Consider the following 12,462-nt stretch of genomic DNA (forward strand, 5'->3'; position numbering starts at 1 on the left):
TAATAGACCTCTTAAGAATCCTTCCTCCTAATGTGACACTAATAAAAAATGCGTATTTTACAACAGAATTTGTGCACAGGGAATTATTGTAAACATTTGGTCCTCAGAGGTGAGGATGCTGGGCCTGAGTGATAAACTCTTTATAAGACAGTTTTCAGTGAACTGCTAGTTTTGGGTACAGAGGGAGGCGGCAGCTCTGGTGTAAGCTTGACATAATTTAGACTCCACTGATGGAGACAGTGGCATCACTAGGGGGTGAAGGGGGTGCAGAATACACTGGGTGACACTCTGGATGGGGGTATGACACCACCAGTGCCAAAAATGTTGGAAACCTTTTGAAAATTTGTATTCATGAATAATACCATCATGTTACATATTATTGGTAAGATAAATACATGCAGAATATAGTGACTCAAACCATGTTGAATAATCTGTTCTATCAAACATTACGGCCAATGAACTAGCAAAAGAAAACACAACTGCCTCATGTAACAAAAAGTGGATTCCATAACTCAAAACTGACCAATGAGACTGATTGTTCTGAGAGCCAATGAGGTGTTGTTATGACACAGAAGTAAACCAAAAAGTTATTAGTATGAGTTAGTTTTCATTTCCATGTATCAGAGCTAACACTAGAACTCTTTAAAAATTTTTTTATTATTTTTCAAAAATAAATATAAACAAACACACAACATAAAAAACATAACACACTTCACTACAAACACAAAAAAAGGTTACAGGAAATCATATATCATTATTATAGATCACTAACGCTAATAAATCATTACATATCTCCTAATCAATTTCCTCTTCTAAATATCATTTTACATTCATCATCCTCATATCATATCATATCATATGATATTATATATATATGATATATAAATTCATATGATCATATAAATGCCCTATCATATATTTCTAAAACTTTATTTTCAGTCAAGCATAAAAGGGTTTCCATTGCTCAGTTTGTGTCCGTTTTCGTTGTTGGTCCAAAATTTCTGACTGTCTGTTTCCACCACATTCATTATTTTCTCTATTAATTCATCTTTCGTTGGTATTTTAAAGTCCTTCCAATATCTAGCATATAAAATCCTTGCCACAGTTAAAATCATAATAACTAGGTACACATCGTTTTCTTTATAACATCTAAAGCAGGGGTGCTCAATAGGTGGATCGCGATCTACTGGTAGATCAGGAGGCAAAATGAGTAGATCGCGGAGTGCCGACCCCCCCTTCAGGTGCCTCTGGGAGGAAACGCCGGGGCTTACTCCCAGGTAAGTGTGGCTAGGATTGCAGCCTCACAGCCTAATCCTAGGCATGTCTACTCAGGAGTAAGTCCTGTTATACTCAGTGGGGCTCAAGGTACACCAACATACATTGTACACAGAAATGTTATATGTTATGATGGCGCGAACATTGTAAAAAAAAACTCTGGTAGATCTCCGGGCCTTGCTGGGTTTCAAAGTAGCTCTCGAGCCAAAAAAAGTGTGAGCACCCCTGATCTAAAGTAATATTGAGCAAAAATAATTCAGGTTTCAATGTTGGATTGTAAATCCAACAATCTCTTGTATTAGATTTCTTACCATCCTCCAATAAGTTTGCGTTTTTTAACATGTCCACCACATATGACAAAATGTTCCTTCCACACATTTACATTTCCAACAACATAAGAACATAAGAACAGCCCCACTGGATCAGGCCATAGGCCCATCTAGTCCAGCTTCCTGTATCTCACAGCGGCCCACCAAATGCCCCAGGGAGCACACCAGATAACAAGAGACCTCATCCTGGTGCTCTTCCCTACATCTGGCATTCTGACTTAACCCATTCCTAAAATCAGGAGGTTGCGTATACACATCATGGCTTGTACCCCATAATGGATTTTTCCTCCAGAAACTCGTCCAATCCCCTTTTAAAGGCGTCTAGGCTAGACGCCAGCACCACTATTTGATATATTCTGTTTCATTTTTACCAATTTTTTTGGTGTCAAGTACCATCTATAAAACATTTTATATACATTTTCTTTGAAATTTGTTGCTCTAGTAAGTTTTATATTATGCTTCCAGATCTGTTCCCATTGATCTATTGTGATATTATGGCCTATGTTTTGCACCCATTTTATCATACATTGTTTTACTGTTACTTCTTGCATCTCAAAGTCCAATAAGTACATTTTTTTGATATATTTTTCTTTTGTTTCTAGCAATAGTCTATCAAATGGCGTCTGTTCCATATCGAAACCTTCTTGTTTATCTCTCCCACATCTTGAATCTAATTGTAGGCGAGTCCACCAATCCATCTCCACACCTTGCCTTGACAATTCTTCTTTTGTCTTTAATTTCCCATCTTTCTTCACTAAATTTTCATATCTGATCATTTTTGTTGTCTCTAATAAAGTTGGTCAGGTATATGCTTCCAATGGCACCACCCATCAGGGGATTTCCCCATACATCTGTCTTTGTATTTTAATCCGGATCCATAAAAAGTATTTCCTTAATATATGGGTAATAAATTGCTTATATTCATTCGCTTTTCCGTACCAGACAAATGCATGCCATCCCCATTCAAGATCATGTCCTTCCAATTTAAGGATTCTTTGATCCTCTAGTGTAATCCACTCTTTAATGCAAGATAGCGCTGCTGCCTTGTAATATAAAAACCAATCAGGGAGTCCCATACCTCCTCTTAATTTCACATCTTGCAAAACAATTTTAATTCTTGGCTTCTTTCCTTGCCGTATAAATTTTGATAATTTGATTAATTTCTTTAAATATATCTTGCTTCAAAATTACCAGGATTATTTGAAAATCCTCACTTTCTCACTTGATTCAAAAAATCAAGTCTTTCTCACTTGATTCAAAAATGTTTCCATAACCACTATAAACAACAGCAGAGAGAGTGGACATCCCTGTCTTGTTCCTTTTTCAATTTTTGTCTCCTCTGAAAGTTCTCCATTTATTTTAATTCTAGCAATTCTAGCAAAGCAATTCTAGCTTTGATCATATCCATAAACGGAGTTCCTATATCCATCATTTCAAGTTGTAGAGACATAAAGTTCCAGTTCACATTGTAAAATGCTTTTTGAAAATCTGAAAAACATTGCCATTTGCTTATCAGGATATACTTCATAATATTCTAAAAAGTTCAATATCTTCCTCATGTTGTTTCTAATTTGTCTTCTTGGTAAAAACCCTGCTTGATCTTGATGGAGGATATCTATCAAAGCTCTTTTTAACCTTGAAGCTAATATTGTTGCAAAAATTTTATAATCCACATTAAGTAGTGAGATTGGTCTATAATTTTGAATCCCTTCTTGATCATATCCTTCTTTATGTATAACTGTAATTATTGTAATTATTGTAATGTATAACTGTAATCATATCCTTCTTTATGTATAACTGTAATTATTGCTTCTTTCCAGGTCTCAGGGAGAGCTAACACTAGAACTCTAATTCAATTGTGTGAGTGTCATCAAGTTGGCCACTAGTTTTTTGTTGGTTACTGATTTGTTGGGTGACGTATACTGTTACATATTAAAATAACTAAATAAAGTTCATGGGGGTGACATCAACCCTTGTGATGCCACTCCATTTAGGTTGTGCATATGATATTGTAATTTATTCTGTGTGGTCTGGTATGGGAGGAGGTCCGTCATGGGGGTGACACAATGAGCTCTTGCACCTAGTGACACAAATCCTAGTGACACCTCTGGAAGGAGAGGGTGCATTTTTTCTATATATGGTACAGTTCATAAAGGTGGGATATGTGATTTTCCACCAGCATAAACTTTATCTTACAGAAAAGAAAGCAAGTTGGATTATATTATATTGACCATTTCCAGAGTGGTTTATTATTTGAGTTTTATTTCTTGTTTAAAATCTTTGTAGGATTCATTCTAAGCCTTTTCCCCTATTGCACAAGGAGGTAATGCACCATCACCCCCAGTCCTCAAACATCTCCAACAGTGGCGGACCTCCCCAGCCTCGTGCCTCAGGACAAAGGTCTGAGATGGCACACCCCCTGCATGTAAATCTGCACCCCCCCCCCCACTCACCTGAGGCTCCTGGAGCCTCGTGTGACCTCAGACCTCAAAATTGGGGAAGCTTCCTGAGGCTTTCCCGAAGCTTTAAGCTGTGCTTCCACAGAGAGGCTTCTGCAGGCTCGTAGCTGGGGCATTCCTAATGGAAGGTCCGCCACTGACCTCCCAAAATTTTGTCTGGCTGAAAGAAGAAAAAGATACAAAAAGAAAAAAAAGAAAAAAAAGGGGAAAATGAGAATGAAAAGAGAACGTAAAAGAAAGACCAGAAGGAAGTTTTTTCCCCCTTCTAAAAGTGGGTGACTCCTGAGGTCAAATCACACAAAACTTTAAACATGAGTGTCTGGCCCATTCTGAATCTAAATCTGCCTCAGATTCTTTTTATACTTTTTTTTTTTTTGCCAGAGTGTTGATCCTTTCTGCTCCCTGCATTTTCTGAAGAAAGCCTTCTTGCTTTTATAGCTTCCTTGATTATCCGCATCTTTGACTCTGTCTTGTTTATTTCAAAGACTCCAAATGGGATCACAGGGATCTAGTAGGGTGCCTCACCCAGTGGCACCACCCTGGCTACATACACTCATTATCATATAACACAGAATCACAGCAGTTTCCCCCATGCCAGCAGTTTATCATCAATCACAGCTGTTTATGCCCAGGCCTTGCTGCTCTGCATCAGTGGGGTGGGGAGCAATGGCATACCTGGGGGGCAGATGGGGAAAATGCCCCAAGTGCCAACTCCCCAGGGTTGCTGTTATGTATGTAAGTTATGCAGGATTGAAATCCTGCATAACTGATTGGCCCAGACTTATGGCTGGCCAATCAGGTGATGGATCGAAATCCTACCATCCAATTGGCCCTCTAGTTGGGGTTTCAACTGCACCAATCATGGGGAGTCTGGGCGGAGATAAAGGCTATAAAAGCCAGGGGTGTTTGCCTTGTGTTTCATTGCCAGGTTCTGTTCTGAAGATGGAATAAACAGATCGAGCTGTTATCTCTATGCCAGGGGTGCTCACACTTTTTTGGCTCGAGAGCTACTTTGAAACCCAGCAAGGCCCGGAGATCTACCAGGGGGGAAGGAAGCGTCTGACAGACACCCCCTTTGATGTATGGAGCCCCTGCTGGACCAGGTCAGAGGAGGCCCAAAAGTCCAGCTTCCCCTCCTGCCGCCGCCCACTTTAGCTCCTGCTCTTCCGGCATGCAGCTTCTGCCACCCACTTTAGCTCCTGCTCTTCCGGCATGCAGTGCCACGAAACATGATGCTGCATGCCTGAAGAGCAGCTAAAGTGTCAGTTTCAGTGTCAGTTTAGTGTCAGCTAAATATGTCAGTTTCGTCTAGTCACTATATTAACAGTTTGGAGAGACAGGGCTCGGCGATCTACTCATTTTTCCCTCACGATCTACCGGTAGATCGCGATCCACCTATTGAACACCCCTGCTCTATGCCTTCCTTTATTCACATGGACCCACTATATAACAGTAACCTCCTCAAGCCTCCCCTCCTGCTGCCCACCCACCTGCTTTTTTCTTTATAGGGAGAGAAGCCAGCAGCTCTGCTGGCTACTCTCCCTTTAAAAAAAACCTCCTCTTGACGGGGAAGGGGCACCCAGGAGCACTCTTGGAGAGGCAGCAGGAAGCTGCCTCTCTGGCAGTGACTCAGTGCTGAACTGGGCCGCCCTCCCACCTCCTCCTTTATAGGAGGAGAGGGCAGGGGCTTCCTAGAGCATCAGCACAACTCCTGTCGCACTGATGCTCTGGTCCGGGTGCCGTCCCCTCTCGCTGCCTCCAGAGGCCTCCAGAGGCAGTGAGAGGGCAGCCTAGAGTGTCAGCGCTGATGCTCCAGGTCGTCCCCTCGCTGCCTCTGGAGAGGCCTCCAGAGGCAGCAAGAGGGCAGCCTAGAGCGTTGGTGCCAAACACTTTGGCCCAGGTGCCACCCCCTCACTGCCTCTGGAGAGGCCTCCGGAGGCAGCGAGAGGGTGGCTAGAGTGTTGGTGCCGACACTCTGGCCCAGGTGTTGTCCCCTTGCTGCCTCTGGAGAGGTCTCCGGAGGCAGCGAGAGCGCGGCTTCCTGGGCCCCAACAGAGGCTTCAGTGCCGCTTCTAAATGGCATGGAGGTCTCTGTTGGAGCGGTCTGGGGCTGCTGGAAGGAGCGCCCCAGACAGGAATGTTGCCAGCAGCCTCAAACCACTCCCACAGAGAACTACATGCCGCTTACAAGCGGTGTGGAAAGCTCCATGGGGGTTCGGCTGCCTCCTTCATTCCCCCTTTTTTCCAAAGGGGGAACAGAGGAGGTAGCTGGAAGTAATTTCGGTGACGATGACGGAAGTAATTTCGGTGACGATGACGACACTGCAGTTACTTCCAGGTCACGGGTGGGAGGGCGGAAAAGGGATGGGGGCAAGGGGTGTGGGGGGCAGAAAACAGGGGGTTGCCCTGGGCACCAGGACCCCCAGGAACGCCACTGGTGGGGAGAATAGGATTGGGCTGTTAATTTATAATAATTGTGCTGAGAATTACAACCTGAATATTTATATTGGTCTCATATTTACATCCTGAAGAGCAGGCCTCATTTAACCCTTTGGGACCTACTTCTGACTAAACAAGTATAGGATGGATGAGTTGCATGTCAGATTGTAGAATACAGCTAAAACAGAATCTTTGACAAGGAAAGACCATTACTATGGGTGAACGCAACACATTTATTTATTTATTTATTAGATTAGATTTATTTATTAGATTTGTATTCCGCCTTTCTCCCCAAAAGGCACCCAAGGCTGCTAACAATCAAGTTAAAACACAAACAAACAAGGATGCAAATAAACTTTAAAAATACAAAACACTTAAAAACAATTAAAACAAGATAAAATACATAGCAGCAGATTAAAAGCACGCAGTAAAAGACATAATGTTTAAATTTATAAAAACAGCCCTTATAGCAATTCGAAGGCTTTCCTGAATAAAAAAGTCTTCAGGCCCTGCCGGAATGTTAATAATGAGGAAGCTGTCCTTAATTCAAAAGGGAGGGAATTCCATAGTGCAGGTGCCACCACCGAAAAGGCCCTGTTTCTGGCCACCATTCCCTTCACCACTCTCAATGGCGGCGCAACCTACAGGGCCCCTTCTGATGACCGGACTATAGGGAATGGACCGGGCTATATGGAAGAAGGCGGTCTCTCAAATACACTGGTCCCAAGCCGTTTAGGGATTTAAAGGTCATAACCAGCACCTTGAATTCAGCCCAGAAACGAATGGGCAGCTAGTGCACTCGCCAGAGTAGCGGTGTGACAGAGTCAAACCGCTGACCCCAGCAACTACCCAAGCCGCTGCATTCTGCACTAGCTGTAGCTTCCAAACCGTCTTCAGGGGCAGCCCCACGTAGAGCGCGTTACAATAATCTAATCTTGATGTCACTATGGCATGGACCACCGTGGCCAGATCCGCCCGAGACAGGTACAGCTGCAACTGGCGCACTAGCCGAAGCTGGGCAAAGGCATTCCTGGCCACAGCCGACACCTGGACATCCAGGAGGAGCTGCAAGTCCAGGAGAACCCCTAAGCTGTGAACCTGTTCTTTCAGGGAGAGTACAACCCCATTCAGAGCAGGGCGATAGTCTAGCACCCGCATTGTGGATTTCTGTACCAGGAGGACCTCTGTCTTGTCCGGATTTAATTTCAGCTTGTTTGCCCTCATCCAGATCCCAACTGCCTCCAGGCAATGCTCCAGGACAGAGACAGCCACCCTGGAGTCAGGTGGAAAGGAGAGATAGAGCTGGGTGTCATCAGCATACTGATGGCACTCAGCTCCAAATCCCCAGATGACCTCTCCCAGCAGTTTCATGTAGAAGATAACAACATGGGGGAAATATAGAACCCTATGGCACCCCACATCTCAAGGGCCAGGGTGCCGGACAGGAGTCCCCCAGTACCACCATCTGGGATCTGCAGGCCAAGAAGGACTGGAACCACTGCAAAACAGTGCCCCTGATCCCCACCTTGGCCAACTGTCCCAGAAGGACACCATGGTTGATGGTGTCGAAAGCCACTGAGAGGTCCAAAAGGACTAGCAATGAGGCACTCCCTCCGTCCAGCCTTCGGTGTAGGTCATCCACCAAGGCGACCAAGGCAGTCTCCATCCTGAAGCCAGGCCTGAAGCCAGATTGAAAGGGATCCAGATAATCCGCTTTATCCAGGATCCTCTGGAGCTGAGACGCCACCACCCGCTCGATCACTTTACCCAGAAATGGGAGGTTTGAGTCTGCTCGATAATTATCCATTATAGAGGGGTCCAGAGAGGGCTTTTTCAGGAGGGGGCGAACCACTGCTCGCTTTAATGCCAGAGGCATCACCCCCTCCCTCAAAGATGAATTTACTACTCTCTCTGCCCACTCAGCCAGTCCCTCCCGGGCAGATCTAACCAGCCATGCTGGGCATGGATCCAGTGGGCAGGCAGATGGCCTCACACTCCAAAGGATCCTGTCCACATCCTTAGGTTCTACAAGCTGAATAGAATCCCACAAAACAGGTTTTACAGGTGCCACGGGGACACCACGAATCCGAGCAATTTTATCCACAAAGCGCCTGGCGAACATGTCACAGTGGTCTTCTGTGTGTTCCTCCTGTTTAGTTGGTGGGTCTGAAGGAGAAGACTGTACAACACAGAAAAGTTTCACTGGCCGGCTCTGTATGGATGCGATGGTGGGAGAGAAGAAGGAACGCTTCTCTGCCATCATTGCCACAGAATAGGCCCTATAACGGGCCCTAGCCTGTGTTCAGTCAGACTTGTCACGATTCTTTCTCCACCGTCCCTCAAGATGTCTACTCTGCCGCTTCATCATCTGCAGCTCCTCGGTAAACCAAGGAGCTACGTTGACTGCTACGTGGCAGACACCGCTTAGGAGCAATTTCATCGGCAGCCCTGGCCAATTCCCTATTCCAGAGGTCAACCAGAGCCTCAGATGAGTCACTGGACTTAGCAGCAGGAAAAATCCCCCAAAGCCTTCAAGAAACCATTCGGACCCATTAGTCTTTGGGGGCGGACCATACAATAAGGTCCTCAGCCTCTGTGGAGACAGGAGGCCACAACAAGTCTAAACCTTATCAGGAAGTGATCTGTCCATAACAATTGAGTGATCTTGATCTCCTCCACATCCAGATCACCATCCCTTTTTCCTGAGAAAAACATCAAGTCTAGCATGTGTCCAGCCTCATGGGTTGGGGTTGAGATCTTCTGTGACAGGTTCATGGTTGCCATGAAATCCTGAGCTGCATCTACCTCTGGGGCCTCAGCATGCGCACTGAAGTCCCCCAACACCAATAGGCGGGGGGCCTCCAATGCAACATCTGAAATCAACCCAGTCAGCTCAGGCAGGGAGACTGTTGGGCAGCAAGGCGGACGGTACACCAACAGAATCCCAATCCTGTCCCGCCCTTCCAACGAGACATACAGACACTCAAACCCAGTGAATTGCCAGACAGGGCTCCTGGTAAGGGAGATGGAATCCCGATAGACTCTCTCGACCCTCCCCCCCATACCTGCAGTCGTGGCTGCTGCACTACCCGGAAACCTGGAGGACAAAGCTGGGAAAGATTCACTCCTCCCACTTCGTCCAACCAGGTCTCTGTCATCCAAGCCAGATCAGCACCCTCACCCAGGATTAAATCCTGGATGAGACAGGATTTATTATTGACTGATCTGGCATTTAAGAGCAGCAGTTTCAGACCCAGGGCACTACTGCCAAGGCCCCCAGTAGTCAGAGAGCTGGAGGGAAGGGTGGAAAGAGGGACAATCTGTCTACGATGGACCCTCCTTACCCTGGAACGGCCAGCCCTCACCCCACCACCATATCTTCCAAGGCCTGTAACTCTGTTGATGGTGGCACTATTCCCCTCCCCATAGCTCCCCTCTGAAGATAAACACATAACTTACTGGTGAGGCCTGCCCTAAAAGCAACTATAACAATGCACTTGCTCAGATTAAAAATTTGACACTAGAAAAGTCCACACCCACAGTTAAAAGCTAGATCTATGGAGGGGTTGTGTGAGGAAAGACCCTGATCTGCAAGGTCCAACAACCCACTCCCAAACCACCTCCCCTGTCCAATCCAGTCCTGATAGCAGTACAGCAAATCATTCCCCACCCCTCTCTCACAGAGGTGCAACCTCACCCTCCTTCCAGCTCCCCTCTCTCACAGGGGCAGCCCTACTCATCTCTTACTCCTGCATCAGGACTTGAATATAAGACAAAGGAGGAGGGGCCACCAACCCATAACATTCCCCGGAAGGTGCAGACCAGGCCAAGAACAGGGCAACGTTGGACACAAGTAATAGAATGCTAGCTGCGCCCACCGTGGTTCTTCAGTCAGGCTGCTATAGTGTCTCTTACTGGCGCCTAAGATGTTCTTCTATCGTCCCCAGCAGACGATCACATAGGAGGAGGGGAGATATTACTGCTGCTCTACTCAGCACTGGTCAGCTTGCAGTTCCACTCTCAAGCTTAATGCTAACCCTACGTCATCTGACATCCCCCCACAGATGCCTCACACTTGTGCAGCTAGACACTACACGAGGGGAAGAGGTTGTCCGGGTGTCACTGCTGTTCTGAAGCATTAAGCAGTCTGAGGTCACAGTCTACAGCAATGAATCTTCCAGGCTCCTAGGTCTCGATCCACTAGACGAAGAGCCACAGGCAAAGAGCCCTTTGGCTCTTGCTCTTCGGCTCACGCCTCTGGCAAGCCAGAAGCCCCTTGTAGGCTCAGCTGAAGGGAAAGAGCAATGGGGCCTTCAGAGCTGGTTCTGCTTCCCAGCACAGGTGTTCCCAAGATGCAGGCTCCGCCCCACACCCCTCAGCTGGCAGCCTGACCATTTGTTTGTTTGTCTGAGAATTTTCATGCCTCTGCCCCCAATGGGGCTCTTGAGGCAACTTCGGAAATATTCAGAAACAAAAATACAATAATCTATTTTTTAATTAAAATGAAGAAGAATAATAAGACATCATTAAAACAATAAAGCCAGAACCGTGCAAGCAGTATTTAAAAAGCAAAACCCCGAGGCAAAAACCAGTGTGACATCAGGTAACATTAAAGAGTGTGGGGCAAATCAACTTAACTGAAATGCCTGACTCAGCAAAAAGGTTTTGCTTATGTAGCAGCAATCTGTGAACCTTGTGAAATCCTAAAACCAAGAAAACAGATACTGCACCCAGTATCTTTTGTGGTCTTTAGGGAAACATTCACATTTCAGTTTCCTTTAGGTGGGAGCAGTTTTCCACAGGCGCATCAGAACATCATCTTCCTCTCTATCACCTTTGTGTGCTGTCTGAAATGAGAAGCATGGAAGGGAATAAAAGATTCCTTAGGTGAGTTCCAGTTTCATTATATGAATAAAAATGGGGTACAAATGTACCTTCTCCAAAAAATTTCATTTAAAATCTGGTGAGCTTTAAGGAACATACCTCTTCAGAAGATTTTTGTTTTAAACTATCAGTTTAATTGTGGTGAACTAGGTTTTTTCTTCCATTCCTCCAGCCTGCTTTTCTTGTTTAAAGAACGTTTTCAGGTAAGAGAGGTCAACAGACATGCACTAGGTGGTAGAAACCCAACATTACTTGTATGAGGGTTTTCTGAAGATGAGAGAATGAACATAAAAATGAAAGTTGCTGAAGTGTTTTGAGAATATTATCTTTATCTGCTGTCATATTTGCAAACCCCTATAATTTTTTCCCCTGTGCGACAGACCAAGTAATATGCTTTTTGAAATGTTGTTTAAAAGACCTCACACATTGATCTCCTTATGGAGACAAAAAACTATATATAGGGCCTAAATAAGGTTTTTATTTGTGCTAGACTTGAAGGGGTCAGAGATGATTCCCTAATTGAAGCAGTGATTTTCAACCTTTTTTCATCATATGGCACCCTGACAAGGTGCTAAAATTATCAAGGCACACCATCAGTTTTTTGACAATTGACAAGGCACACAGCCTTGAAGTTGTTGGAAAATCAATGTTGTGGCTTGAGAGTTATTGTTTAAAAATATGTCTTGTCCCCCTACCCTCCACATGCTACTCATAATAAAAAAGCAAAATAAAAGCTTCTATTCGTTTTTAATAAAATTCCTCCTCATTCCCTTTCTTGATTTTGGGTTGTTTTCCAAGCCCCCCCCCCCGCCTACCCTAAGTTGTGAAAAAGAAATCAATGAAGTGTCAAAAGCACACATTTGCCTTCATGTCTCCTTTGATGAGAATGTCATTGCAGTGTTTTCTGGTTAGCTGGAATCACACTTTCTCTCTTTTTAATGGTGTTTTGATTGTGTGTATGAATTTGAAAAGGTACAAATTGCTCTTTTGAGCCAAAGCTCATATTTCGGCAACAAAAGACATCTCTTTTCCATGTCTCTAATATTCAGGCTTTCTTTCCTCAGGTGCTCCAAGAT

The sequence above is a fragment of the Tiliqua scincoides genome, chromosome 3, assembly GCF_035046505.1.
Source record: "Tiliqua scincoides isolate rTilSci1 chromosome 3, rTilSci1.hap2, whole genome shotgun sequence".
NCBI classification, from domain to species: Eukaryota; Metazoa; Chordata; class Lepidosauria; order Squamata; family Scincidae; genus Tiliqua; species Tiliqua scincoides.